General features: G+C 56.8%; 1 long non-coding RNA gene across 1 annotated transcript; it reads left to right on the forward strand.

Moving 5' to 3' along the window:
• Positions 1–10,259: 10,259 nt before the first annotated feature.
• LOC111757204 (uncharacterized) lies at positions 10,260–13,515 on the forward strand. Its single transcript, XR_010042952.1, has 3 exons — positions 10,260–10,844; positions 11,386–11,657; positions 11,805–13,515. It is a non-coding gene; the product is annotated as an uncharacterized LOC111757204 (long non-coding RNA).
• Positions 13,516–13,797: the final 282 nt, after the last annotated feature.

The following is a 13,797-nucleotide window of genomic DNA, read 5'->3' on the forward strand; positions in this document are numbered from 1 at the left end:
ATTACAAGGTGGGGGTTAATGAAAGCTTTGATCAGGTGTGGGAGGGGGGCCTTGCTCTTCAGAGGCCGTGAACACGCAGGAGTCATGGGAGTGCATGCGTATGTAGATGAAAGCCCAGCGTGGGTGTGCACAAGTGATTGTGAGAGCACTGTGTGTGTAAAGCGTGTCTGGATATGGATGTGCAGGTGAATGGGCTGGTGTATGTTTCAGTGTTGGCAGGAAGGAGAGGATTTACGTGTGACTGTGTGCTCAAGTCTTCTCTGCATCAGTGTTCAGAATCCAGAGCAGGCCGTGGAGTCAGCCAGTGAGGTTTTAAAATAGGCCGGTTGTTCACATTCCTGAACCTCCATTTGCTCATCAGGAAGACTGAAGACCTACTTGGGAGAGTTTCTGTGAAGATCAACTAAGGTCATGCATGTAACCACATATGCTGGGACCACAGAAAGCACCAGTTAAATCTCAGCTGTTATTAGCATTACATGCGGTCAGCCAGCGGAAGTCACATCTGGTGAGGGCGGGACACATGGTATGCCCAGGGCTCTGTGGACAGGCACGTGAGTGTGTGGAGACGAGTGCGTGCGTGTGTGTAATACACAGTGTTGGTAAAGGTTCCGCACAGGGCTAGGGACACTGTGGCATGTGACCCTCTCTGTGGGTGGTGTCTCCGCTATTAGCAGCCGGTGTGCCTTGGATTTGTCTGCAGAAACCGGTGCTGGACATACAGTAGGTAAACCCTTGCTGAATGAGTGAACAAAAGTGCTGGCAAGTTGTGCAGCACTGGGGCTGGGGGTTTAGCTCAGCGGCATAAGCGCCTGCCTTGAAAGCAGGCAGTCATGAGTTCGATCCCCGGTACCGATAAAAAAGGAAAAAGACAAAAAAAAAAAAAAAAAAAAAAAAAAAAAAAAAAAGTTGTGCAGCACTGAAGTCTTGGCGTGAGGTCCCAGTGGGTCCTTTCTATAACACATGTGGATTTCCATGCAGAGCCCGCACACCAGTTCCGGGGTACAGGCCGCCCGATGGCCATGGGTTGTGTGCCGGTGGCTGAGTACGGAGCTGCCTGTGGGCCCGGATGGTGTGTGAGGTGGCAGGAGGGTATGGGTGGGGAAAGCTCTCTGGCCTTTAGTCACCTACCTGGTGGCACACCCTTCCTCCTCATTTCCGACCCAGAGTCTTGGGCTATGGGCGGCTGTGTGCTCAGGAGGAAAGTTCACCAGTGAGTCTTATAAAGCAGCACCGAGACGTGGTATTTACTGTGACATAATCAGCTCTAATGGAGATGAAATTACCCCATAAAGGCCCCGAAGAGCCCCGAGGGCCTAAGTGCCACTGCAGCAGGCAAGGCTTCCGGTACAAGCAGGTAAAACTTGAGCGTGTGTGTGTGTGTGTGTGTGTGTGTGTGTGTGTGTGTGTGTGGCTCCCTCGTCTGTCTATCTAGGTGCCCAGGTTTGCTAGGACTTAGCTGGATGCTGGGCACAGGCAGATGACCAAGATGAACGTTGAAGCCTCGGTTTCACCCACCCCGCCTTTGATCTGCACTGCCTCTGGCCGAAAGCCAAGTATTGGAAATGATTACTGTACTTAGATTTTATGAAGCACTTACTAGGTGCCAGGCCCACTTCTAAGCACTCACCTACACAGACCGCTCAGGGCGCACCCCTCACTGCGAGGGGGGCGCGGTTATTTCCTTGGTTCACAGGAGAGCAGGCTTGCTCAGGAAAGTTGGAGATGGAGTTCCAGCCGGTCTGGATCCCGGGCACATTGTCACTGGCACCTCTCTTCCTCTGAATTTCACTTCCCTGGGACCCAGACAACAGCCTCCACCCAGGCCTAGAACCCCACACGCATTCTCTGCAGCCTGGTCATGAAACCCCCAAGATCAGCCCCCACCAGCCCCACCAGGACCCTGGGCTCAGCGGCCTGAACTCTCTCTTGTTTTCCTGAGCCTCTCAACTGTCTCCCAGACTATAAAGCACTGCCCCGGAGGGCAGGAGATGAACCTGACACCTCCTTGCATTCCCGGCCCCAGCTAGAACAGTGCCCTCCATACAGGAGTCACTGGAGGGACGCTGGAATTTGATGATGCCATTCTGAGTCAGTTTCCTCCATTCACTTCACTCCACCTTTTCTCCTCTCAAAGTGCTGGAGACTGAACCTATAGCTTTCCACACTGAGCTGCCTTCTCAGCTCTTTTGATTAGTGAGACGGATTCTCACTAAATTCCTAAGTGGCCCAGATTGGGTTCAAATCGGTGATCCTCCTGCCTCAGCCTCCCAGAATGCTACAATTCTAGGAACACATCACCATGCCTAGAAGTTCTGCCCTATGCCGAGCCCCTTTGCCCATGTGAACTCATTCAATCCTCCCAGCGGCCCCTGGAAGCCAAACTATCAATGTCACCTGTGTTTTGTTTTGTTTCTTTGTTTTCCTTTTGGGACAGGGTCTCACTATGTAATGCAAGCTGCCCTTGAACTCGGTGTGTAGCCCAGGCTGGCCAGGAATTTGAGGCAATGCTCCTGCCCAGCCTCCCAAGGGCTGAGTGAGATTATAAACATAGGCCACCACAGCAGGCTCCAAAAGTCACTTCTGAAAAAGCCACCTAACCTCCCTCAGACTGAACAAATAGTGTTACCCTGTAATAAACCACTGTCGCAGTGCGTCACAACTATCTGGGCTTCAGCAGGGAGCTCCTTGAGGGACAGAGCCCACATTTACTCCATCTAGGCCCCAATGGTGCTGGACATACGGTGGGTGGACACACTTGTACACATGCACACGCACACAGTTACTACAGCTCCCTCTTTTTCAAAACAAACACGCAAGCAAACAAATCATATCCTCCATTGCAGCCTCAGTAAAGAGTGCGCGGGTGAGGTATGCGGGGTGATCCTGGCTGAGTAAAAGTTCTGCGGAGCCCCGCCACCGCCACCGACGCTCCCACTCCGGAATGAAGCAGTGGGAGGAGAATCTGGGGTCTTAAATGTGGGCTCCTGATGGTGGGCGGGCGGCGCGGGAGGAAACCCCTCACTTCCCCCACCCCCAAAGCTGGATGAGAGGCTGCGCCGCTTCCTCTGAGCTCGCTCGCGCTTCCTGGGACCCTTTGAAGTGGGCTCTCGCCAAATCCTGCCCGCGGGGTGGGGGCGGGGCCTGGGGCGGGGCATTAGGGGCGGGGCCTGCGCCGAGGCTGCACCGGGCACCGCCCCCCGGGTCACCGGGTGCCTTCCGCCCACCTCTCCACCTTTGCCCGCTTCCCAGCCTTTTCCTGCAGCCCGGCTGCGGCCAGGCGCCCCGCGCTGCGCTCGGCCTTCCCTTCTCGGTCCGGTCCGTGCTGCGTGCTCCTCCCAACAGCTCCGCTCAGACCTCCACGCGGTGCGTCCTCGCGGACCCCTGGCCTTTCTCTGGCCTCTGAGACATGCCAGTCTCAGGCCAGGTTTTTTTTTTTTTTTTTTTTTTTCTTTTTATCGGTACCAGGGATCGAACTCACGACTGCCTGCTTGCAAGGCAGGCGCTTATGCCGCTGAGCTAAATCCCCAGCCCTCCCCCTTTTTTTTTTTATCTTTTTCCTTTTTATCGGTAGGCCAGGTGTTTTTAAAAACAAAGCACAAGTAGTGCCTGCTTGTTGAGCCTGTGTATCTCGGTGCCAAAACCCTGCCCCATCCCCTGCACGGGATCGCTTGGAGCACAGGGACTCTGTCCCGGTTATACCGGTGCTCAGAGGTGGAGTCACCTGGCCTAGGTCAGGAGCCAGAACGGGCAGAAGCATCCAAAACCTGAGTTCGCACACCACCCTGCACACTCCACTCCCACCTGACCTCCTGGGACACGTGTGGGGTCTCAAAGGATGAAATCCAGGTTCTCTGCTTCATGTAGAGGGAAACTGAGGAACACGGACAGGAAGTGGCTTGCTGGAGGTCATGGAAAAAATGCAAAGCTTAACACCCTGGCCTCCTGGCTCTGCATGGTGCCCTCGCCTTCTGGGTTACCTGTTTTCCTTCCCGTCGCTCCCACTGCAGCAGCGGACTACAGCCTGGGCTTTGGAATAAGCAAACCTGCCAGCAGAAGCAAGCCCGCCCGGCACAGGGCATTTGTGCTCCTGTTTCTTTCTGCCTGGGTTACTTTATTGCCCCTAGAGGTTCAGCGCCCACCACCTCCCACACACACACACCTCCTTCAGATCCCTGTCTGCATTCTGGGTCTCCTGGGAACTTGTCCTGACCACCCTGTCTCTGAGAGCAACACCCAGTTCCCTCCCATTCCTTGCTGTAGTTAACTAGGCCAGTTCCCTGTCTCCTCTGGCTCTCCCAATCAGGAATGGGGGTAACAGCAGCTCAAACTGGTGACTAAGCCAGAATCAGAATCAAGCTCATTTGGGCCCGTGGTGCCCTGACACGACTCAGCCACCTGCCCAGCCTACCAAGATAGGGGCTGAGGGCACACCCAACGTTTCCCATGGCCACCACTTCCAGCGAGACCGGGGTGGCTCGTCACAGTACTAGGTGTGCTTTATCCTCTACCAACTGGGGATAAAAATAATATGGCACTCACCTTGGGGGCGGGGGAGACATGAGAGCAGGGAAGAGTTAGCACAATGCCTGGCACATGGCAGGTACTCCGTAAGTGCCAGCTGTGATCATTTGATTACTGACACCATACTTGGGGGGCCCAGGCTGGCACAGTGTCTGCCAGGTACCATCCCTTCCTGAGTCCTGACAGTTGGCTGCTGGCCTGGGTAGAGGATCAGAAGAAGGGAGGAAGAGGTAGGGGAAGTGGGCCTGTTTTGTTTTCTGCCTCCCACGACCTCCAAACTTGCCCCTACCCTCTCCCGTCCCTGCCAAGACTAACCTGGCCAACACAGGCCCCATTCTCCGGGAACTCTGCCCCGGGCCCCTTCCTGCCACACTCCCTGGATAAACCCACCTGGATCCCATCCATCTGCAGGCTGGTTCTCATGCTCATCCCAGCCCTGGACCCCCACAAACCTACATATACCAGACCACTTTCCCACACAGGTGTATGTACAAACACACATCTGCCCATGCACACTCACAAGTGTGTCCACAGGCAACAATCCTGATATACCGTCTCCTACTGGCAAGGTCTTGGGTCTGCAGGGGACAGAGTGGGGCTCCTCTCCCACCCCACCTCTGGTCCTCCTTCCTGTCCTGGTTTCTTTCTGTCCATCCATCTTCACCAGCCAATCCCAGGGGCTTTGCTTACTCCTTCCAGCCCCCTAAGCCCCTCCATTCACCACTGCCTCACCCATCCATGAGGGGGTCCATCTGTCTGTCTGTCTGCTGGTAGCCAGCCCAGCAGTGAGCAGTCTATCCTCACTCTGTCCTCTCCGCAGCCACACCCAGCCCAGCAAGACCCTGTCCCCTTTCTCAGCAGGGTCTGTCATCACTCCTCCAGACCACTCTGTGGCCACCCCCACCCTCTCATCTGTCTCTCTCATCTGTCAGTCTGTCCATCCTTCATCCATCCGTACTTCCTCCTGCCCCCGAGCACTTCCCTGAGGTCACATCCATCACTTGGCAGACAGCCCTGCCCTGCCAGGTAGCCACCTCCTGGCTGCTCATCTATCTGTCCACCAGCCCATCCATCCATCTGTCCTCCAGTCCATCCATCACGCCACAAGACACTTGCTGTTTTTGCTGCCACTCACAAGTTCCTGATCTGATCCGGCCTCCTTGGGGTTCCCTCAGGATGTTGGGAGCCCAGTGCTCGCTCGAATTGTAGATCTCCGTGAGCTACAGCGTCCATTGCTTGATCCTGCACTGAGCCTGGGACGCAGTCCCTCCGAGCAGAGTGGAATGGGGTGGGGGTGGGGGTGCTGGGGCCTGGGGGAGGGGCTGCTCCACAGGGCCTTCTCCCCACCTACTCTAAACTTTTCACTATAGGCACCTATGACCCATTCAACAATACATAATTTGGCCCCGGTGCACACTTGTAACCCCAGCACTGGGGAGGCTGAGACAGGAGGGTGTCATGAGTTCAAGGCCAGCCTGAACTGCATAACAGGACTCTGTCTCAAGCAAAATAAAACAGTACAACCAAAAGTACATGATTTGGGAAGATATCCAATTCCCATTCTATTTCTGATTCCTTAGGAGGGGTCTGTCTGATCAATTCCCAGAATGAGAGGGGGGTCCTCCCGGCCCGGAAGTCCGTACCACAGGCCACCAGCCGCTTCTCCTAGTGATCCTCCGTCCCCCACCCCCAACCCCACTTTGTCTAGAGACCCAGCGAGGCAGAGGGACAAACATGGAGCAGGGACACCCGCAGGCCAGGGAGAAAACGCCAGAGGCCGGAGGGAGCCCGGGCCACGCAGAGGAGGGAGGTACGAGCTGGGTGACAATAGCGCAGGGCCCGGCGGGTGGGCGACCTGGGCTCCGGTCCCCTGCGGGGTGCAGGGGCTGCGCCCCACCTGCGCAGGCAGGCGAACTCGGAGTCCGCGGGCGGGAAGGGCTTTGCAGAGGCAGCGGAAGAGGGACGGGGTCCCCCCGCAGTTCGCAGCACCACCACCCCAGTCTCGCACCCCGGCCGCCCCCGGCCTCCGACCCCGCAGGTGTCGCCTTTGAGGGTCGCCGCGTGCGGTTTATGGCGCGGCCGCTTCCCGCCGCGAGGAGCCGCCCCTGCGCCTGTAAAGGAGATCGGGCCGCCGAGGGGCTGCGTCCGTTGCCATGGAAACACGGCCGCCCGGGGGCGGGCCAGGGCGGAGAGGTCTGCGAGCGAGCGGGGTGGCCCGGCGGTCTCCGGACGCTCCCGCTGCGCCCCGCGCATAGCTGTGCTTTCCGGCCCGGTCTCCACCCGCCCCTCCCCCAGGCGCATCCCAGGCCTGAGTGTAACAGTCCCGGCCTCCAGAAAGCCTTCGGCCCTGGCCCCAGCCTGGGCCCCGCTAGCACTTGCTAACAGTGATAAATAATCGGCGTGGTCCACGCCTTATTTGAAGAACCTGTGTGTCACTTCAGTCACCTTTGGTTGTGGCACGAACCACAGATAGACCTGAAACTACTGTTTTGTGTTTTGTTTTGTTGAGATAGGATCTGGCTATGTAGTTCAGGCTGGGTTGAACTCAGAACTCACAGTGATCCCCCTGCCTCAGCCTCCTGAGTGCTGAGATTACAGGCATGCGTCCACATGCACAGTTTCAGAGCTGGCTATTTTGTCCCTGTTTACAAACAAGAAGACTAAGCTGAGCTGAGTGTCTGCTCAAGGTTGTACAGCTAGAAAATCTCATCTGGCTCAGTTTCCTCCTCTGTTAAAAGCAAGACGTGCACCTGAAGCCTGCCAGCTGCCCAGGGTGGACTGAGCCCCGTGCATGTCTGGGTTTGGCGGGCTGAATAATTTTCTGCCTCTGAAGCCCTTTTCCTGAGTGTGCAGGCCCCACTCTGGCCCAGGGCCTCTGTGTCACATTCCCCCACCCACATGGACTCTCTGGACTGGAGTGCATCTCTCTGAGCCAAGCTGCTGGGGACTCAAGACACATCTCCAAACAGGCATAGTGGGACATTCCTGCAATCCTAGCACTCTAGGAGGCTGAGGCAAGAGGACTGCAGGTTCAAGCCAAGCCTGGGCCATTTAATGACTTAACAAGACCCTGTCTTGATAAAATTAGCTTGGTGCAAATGCCCTCTGTTCAACCCCCAGTACCAAAAACCTGGGGAAACATCTTAAGGGGCCTCCCAGCTCTGACACCTGCAGTCCTAGGTCCTCAAAGTGGGCCTTGCTGGGCCACCTCACCCCTCTGACTGGGCGCTCCCTAAGGTAGGGCGCATCTCTCCCACCACACTAGGCACTGCTATGGTTCACTGCCACATTCCCAGCTCTGTGGTCACTAGAAATATCAGACCCAGGCTGGACTTGGTTGTTCCTTGGCAGACAAGCACATTCAGGGGTCTGTTTTGGCCCCTGAGCCTGCCCTGAGATCTGCTGTCTGCAGGACTGGATGCCCAGCAGTCTTTGCCAGGGGAACAGTCTTGCCCAGAGGGGCCAGAATCTTCCCCCGAGGCAGCCAACCTACCAGTCGTGCTCCTTTCTGCTTGCTAAACATGGACAGAAGACCTGGGAAGTGTTCCATGCCCACCCATTTCACAGAAGGACAAACTGAGTTACAGAGGGAATGCACTTGACTAAGGTCACCCTCTGCAAGGGGTAACTCCGTTCCTTCCCCTGCTCCGTGCATCTCCCAGTGCTCCTTACAGGTACTTGACACCGGGTGTTGACACATCTCTAGTGTTGGGCTCAAGAGGGGGCAAAATTGGGTTGGGTCTGCTTGGTTTTTAGACTAAGATTCCAGCGCCTCACTCAGGACCTGGAACATATAAGCTTGTTGAACACACCTGATGATTCTCTCTTTTCTTCCACCTGGAGAGGTCCCGCCTTCCACGTCCCTGCTGCTAGCACAAACTGTCCTTGTGCCCCACACTTGATGATATGGATAGACCGTTACGTGGCATGCAGCCCCGGGCCCCTGCCCTGTGACCTTCTCAGGACTATCTCCGTTGTTTTGTTTGGGAGTAGCAGGAATCGAACTCACAACCTCGTGCTTGCCAGGCACTGTGCTGCTGAAATATAGCCCTGCCCCCTTTTAAAAATTTATTTATTTACTTACTTACGTATTTATTGAGACAGGCTCTCGCCTGTGTAGTTCAGGCTACCCTGGAACTTGTGGCCATCCTCTGGCCTCAGTCTCCCAAGTGCAGGGATTACAAGCGTGTGCCAATACATTCTGCTGTGTCCCATTTTATAGATAAGACACTGAGGCTCAGGGGCCAAGCTAAAGCCCAAACACACTCATTTTCTCCCGGTCAAGTGGTCCCTTCCCTGGGAGACAGGAGGACAAAGAGCCCTGAGCCTGTAGACCCTGCTGGAGCCTGGCTGACCTGGGCGTCTGTTCCAGAGACCGAAGGGTGCTGGCGGAGGAGTGAGGGGTCCCTCTGGGGTCTTCGCCTTCCTACTTCATATACCATGTGGGTGGGTGCATGAGCACCTGGCCACTTTGCACGTGAGGGCTCAGGGGGCGGCATGGGCCACTCGAGGGCCAGAAGCGTCCTGTTTGTGTCCCTGTCCGGTGTCTATGTCCCTGTGCGAGGGAACTGGGGTGGGGAGGGAGGCCATGATATACCCAGACTGTTTCAGGCAGGCCTGTTATCATTATCTTCATGTAGAGATAGAGAAACTGAGGCTCAGGGAGGCAAAGGGCTTGGCTTAAGGCCACACAGCTCCCTGTGCCAGGCGCCAGCCCTTCCCCGCCCCTCCTGCCCAGAGCAGCAGTGGTGCAATAATTGTTGTCCCACGCATCCGTCTCCTGCCAAGGCCTGAACACACACCGCAGGCTGGTTCCCCACCTCCTGAGCGCCTGGCCAGGCTGAGGGGTCAGGGGCTGGACCGTGAGCCCTGCTGCTATCCAAGGCCCTGCCTGGCTGCTTGTGCCTCAGACTGGGACACCCCAAGGGGAAGGTGGGGACTCCTCTGCAGACCGAGGGTTCTTCCAGGAATAGAGTGTACACCTGCTGGGGTGCCCAGGGGCTGCAGAGGGCAGAGCCAGTCCCAGGGTAGAATAGAGGCGGATTCCCCCTTCAGACTGGGACTGCCCAGCCCCTGGGCTCTGGGCAGCGTCTGGGGAGGGTCCTCAGCCCGGCTGGCTCTGCAGTCTTCAGCCCTGACCCCTAAATCAGTGCCATGGTTCCAAGAGTGTAGCCCAGGTAAGGGCAGCCACCTTCGGTCCTGGACTGGGCACTGGGGCAGAAAGTACCCGACCACCCCAAGATTGGAGCCCTGCCCCCCACCCGACTTTCTCCCACGGACTCTGCCCACCTCTGGGCGCTCTTATCAAAAACCACCAAAACCAGCCATCGAAACTCGAGCAGCTTTTAACCCCCGCACCCTCACCAGCTCACCCCGCCCGCCCTACCCTGACGCCCAGTGCCCACGCCCTGCCAGTCCCATTCCCAGGAGGCCCAGAGGGAGTCAAACTGGCCCTGGAAGCCAACACCCCGGACCCCTGAGGTCCTCCGCCCCATCTCATTTCTCCAGGGTGTGCCCGTGTTTGTCCTCCAGATGCCAGCCGGGGATGGGCACTACCCTGAAGATAAAGAGAATCTGAGGCTGGAGGCAGTGTGGGGACATCAGAGAGGCCGAAGGAGAGGTCAGCCAGGGGACATTACCTGTCCCTTGTCCCTGAGGTCCTCTCCCTGTCCCCTTCTCTCACTCTCATTTTCCCAGCCAGAGTGGGAAACAGACTTGAAGTGGTCCCGGCTCAGAGTGCCAGGCCAGGCTGGGCACTCACGGGCTGAGTCCTGGCCCCAGGCTGTCAGCTTTGCCCGAACTTTTCACTGAAGAGCCTACTGTGCCTCAGTTTCTCCATCTGAGAAACGGAGGCTAAGGAATGCATCGGTTTTATGATAGGAGATAAGAAAATGGGGCGCAGCAGCCAGCCAGGCGCCTGGCACACAGCAGTTGCTTAGCAAAGCATTACCTCCCCTCCCGCCTGCCGTCCTCACCCCGGAATGCCCTGCCTCCCAGTCCTCAGCAGGATGGCTCAGCCCTCACCCGGACCTCCGGCCCAAGTGTCTCCCCATTCCTCCCAGCCTTTGTCCCCGAGGTCCCCGTCCCTCCTTCTCCAAGGGCAGCGAGCTTCTTCAGCCCCTCCTGCCACCACCTCGGGTGACAGGTTTGCTGGGGGTGACAGGACACCAGCCCGCTGACTCAGCGCCCAGAGCTAGGCCTTGCTTAGCAACAGAGAGGCCTGGGGCAAACAGAGCTGTGGGCAACCACACCCCCGCCGCAGGAATGCGCCAGCGTTCCTGGGGGCTGCCGTGGCACCCGCTGTGGCCAGATGGGGGCAGGTAGGCACCTTGGTTCCCTGCCACCTTGGCGCTGGCAGGAAGGAGCCCTCACACCCAGGCCTGGGAGGTTCCCTAGGCCACCGGAGGGAAGGGGTCAGAAGAAGGTGGTAAGGCTTCGAGATCTTTGTCTGCTCTATGACTTGGAAAAGGCCTCTCTGAGCCTCAGTTTCCCCCTTGTAAACCAGGGAAGGAATAGCAGAAGCTGGCTAGTGAGGACTGGGCAGTCCCAGGGCTTAGCCGCGCCTGCCTTGCCTGAGGAGGGAAGGGAGGAGGACCCTCAGCTGTGGAGCCCATGTTTCCAGCAGGGGATGAAAGAAGCCTTCAGCTCTGGGGCCTGGAGGTAGACTGGGGCCCAGAGAGGCATTTGCACTTCCCTGAGCCACACAGCAGGGCCTGACACCAGGCCCAACCTGAGCCCATTCCTCACTGGCTGGGGAGGCCTGGGCTTCCTGGCTCTTCCAGCAGGCCCTGTCTCCTGCCTTCTGTGCCTGCCCCATGACTGCTCACCCCATCTGCCTTCGTCCCTGTCCCTTCTGCACAGGACAGGGCCATCTGAAGCACCGAGGAAGCTGGTTTATGAAAAGAGGCCTTGACCAAGGATTTAGCCCAGCAGCACAAGCGCCTGCCTGGCAAGCACAAGATTGTGAGTTCGATCCTCAGTACCAAAAAAAAAGGAAGGAAGGAAAGAAAGAAAAGAAAAGAAAGAGGCCTTTCCTTGGAGCTGGGCAGGGCCCTGGATTTGCACCCCGGATTCTGTCTCTGCTGTGTGATCTTGGGTACACACCAGATCTGGTCTTCCGTTTCCTGTTACAAGTTGAGTATCCTTTGCCAGGAATACTTGGGCATTAACTGGTTGAGAGGCTTTAGAGTTTGGGGATTTTGGAATATGCAAATATGAGAATCTCTAACTAATGTGAAAATCCAAAATGCCTCCAAATTCAAATTTCTGTTTTTTCTCAGGACCTTGTACTTGCCAGGCAGGCGCTTGTACTGCTGAGCTATCTCTCTGGCCTCCACATTTAAATTCCTTGAACATTATGTTGGTGCTCAAAGTTTCAGATTTTGGATTTCCAGACAATCAAGTTGTTTCAACTGTTCTGTGCACAAGAAGGTGACCCGAGCGGCAGACGGTAGGTCCCGGAGATGAGAGTCCCAGGTACAGGCCCCAGCCCCACGGCAACACGCCCCCAGCCCTCAGTGCCTCATTTTACCCCCCAGAGCTGCCTGCCTCTGACCCACTGTAGGTGGCTGAGCCCTGGTGCTGCTGCTGCTGCTGCTGTGAGGCTGGGCCTGCTGGGGGAGGGGGCTGCGGGCCCCACCATTCACCACTAAGCCGGGATCCGGGCGCCTTTGTACAGAGAACAAAGCCAGGGATCAGCTGTTCCCTGACCTGCCCTTCTCTGCTCCGGAAGGGACAGGCCCAGGCCCAGAGATGAGGGGAGCCGGCGAGGAGGGAGGTTTGCACCCTGAGAGGCCCCCTCCCCAAGCCAGGATGCGGTTATGAGGGGTGCACTAACCCAGGTTCAAACCCACATCTTAGCATCATGAGATGGGCAAGGGTTTATCCTCTCCAGGTCTCAGCGGCACAGTCTCTCGGGACAATGCAGTGGCTCCCACAGGAGGGGTCTTCAGCCTTGCCCTGGGTCAGGGCGCAGGCTGGGACAAATGCTGGATCTGAGTGCAAAACATGCGTTTGTGCACAGCCGTGCGTGTATGCATGCGTTCATGAAGGGGGATTCTGACCAACTCAGGACAGGTGTGCTGGGGACAGGACCTGACCTGCCAGCTGCCTAGTCCCCATTCTCAGCCAGGTGTCCGGGGATGTCCCTTGAGAGAGGATTGAGGAAGAAGGCAGCCCCAGGCCCTCCTCTCCCACCTCATCCCCTGCCTGGGCCTCAACCCGGGGCAGGCTTCCCTCCGCTGCCTCCCAGCCCGCTGCGGCTGAAGGGGGCCTGGCTGCGTGTTGCTCTGTCCTGTGACCCACAGTCCCTCAACCCCTGGAGACAGGCGCCTTGACAAGAGGTACTGAGGCCCGGGCTGGGCAGTGATGACTTGAGTTTCCAGGCTGCAAGCCAGGCAGCCCGTGGTCACACTCGGCCTGGGGCCTGGGCTCCGGCCAAGCGTCAGCAGTGAGATTGTTGGGTTGGTTTTATTTTAAACAAAAACGAACTTGGGGAAAAAAAAAAAAAAAAAGAACTTTGAGTGGAAACATGTGTTTCTCCTTCCTCCCCTCCCTCTCTTCCTCTCTACATCTTGTCTTCCTGTGTGCTGCTAGCGCCCTCCTTTCTGCTCTTCCACATGCTGTGCTCCTCCCCGCCAAGTCTCCTGTCTCTGTGTCATGGTGTGTATCTTGCTGTCCCCGCAAAGCCTCATGCAGGTGGGGTTTCCAGAGGTGGCCGAATCCAGAGTGCGCTGACTCACGGGTGCAATGCCAGGATTAAGGGTGCAGAGATTAAAGGTGGAGGATTACTAAATTAGCCCTGATCGGTTTGGGACCACCTTTATCTTGCGGCTCATCTAGTCTCCTGCTTGCTTGCCTTGCCTCCTTCTGCCCGCTGTGAATCATTTTCCTCTGCGATGCCCCTGTGCCACGCCACCCTGTCTGGGAGTCAGCCGATTGTGCACTGAAACCTCTACAAACTGTGAGCTCAATAAACCTTTCCTCCCTTAACTTGTGGGTGTTAGGTAATTTGTCTCAGCGATGAAAAAAATAACTAAGGTACTCTGTCTCCATGTCTCTCTCGGTCTCTCTCAATCTCTCTCTCTTTCTCTCTACCTCTTTATTTCTCTGTGGCTTATCCCATCTCTTTTTCCTGTCTTTCAAGAGTCTGGAAAGCCTAGGCTCCTTCGCTTGGGGTGTGTCCCTGGCCCCTGCCATGAAACTGCCAGTCTGAACCGGGCCCGATGTGAGACCGGGCTTCCCCAACCTGCCCCTTTGTCCATTTTTTTTTAT

Source organism: Cavia porcellus, unplaced genomic scaffold, assembly GCF_034190915.1.
Source record: "Cavia porcellus strain 051 isolate PalLab524CR breed Dunkin Hartley unplaced genomic scaffold, mCavPor4.1 scaffold_25, whole genome shotgun sequence".
Taxonomy (NCBI): Eukaryota; Metazoa; Chordata; class Mammalia; order Rodentia; family Caviidae; genus Cavia; species Cavia porcellus.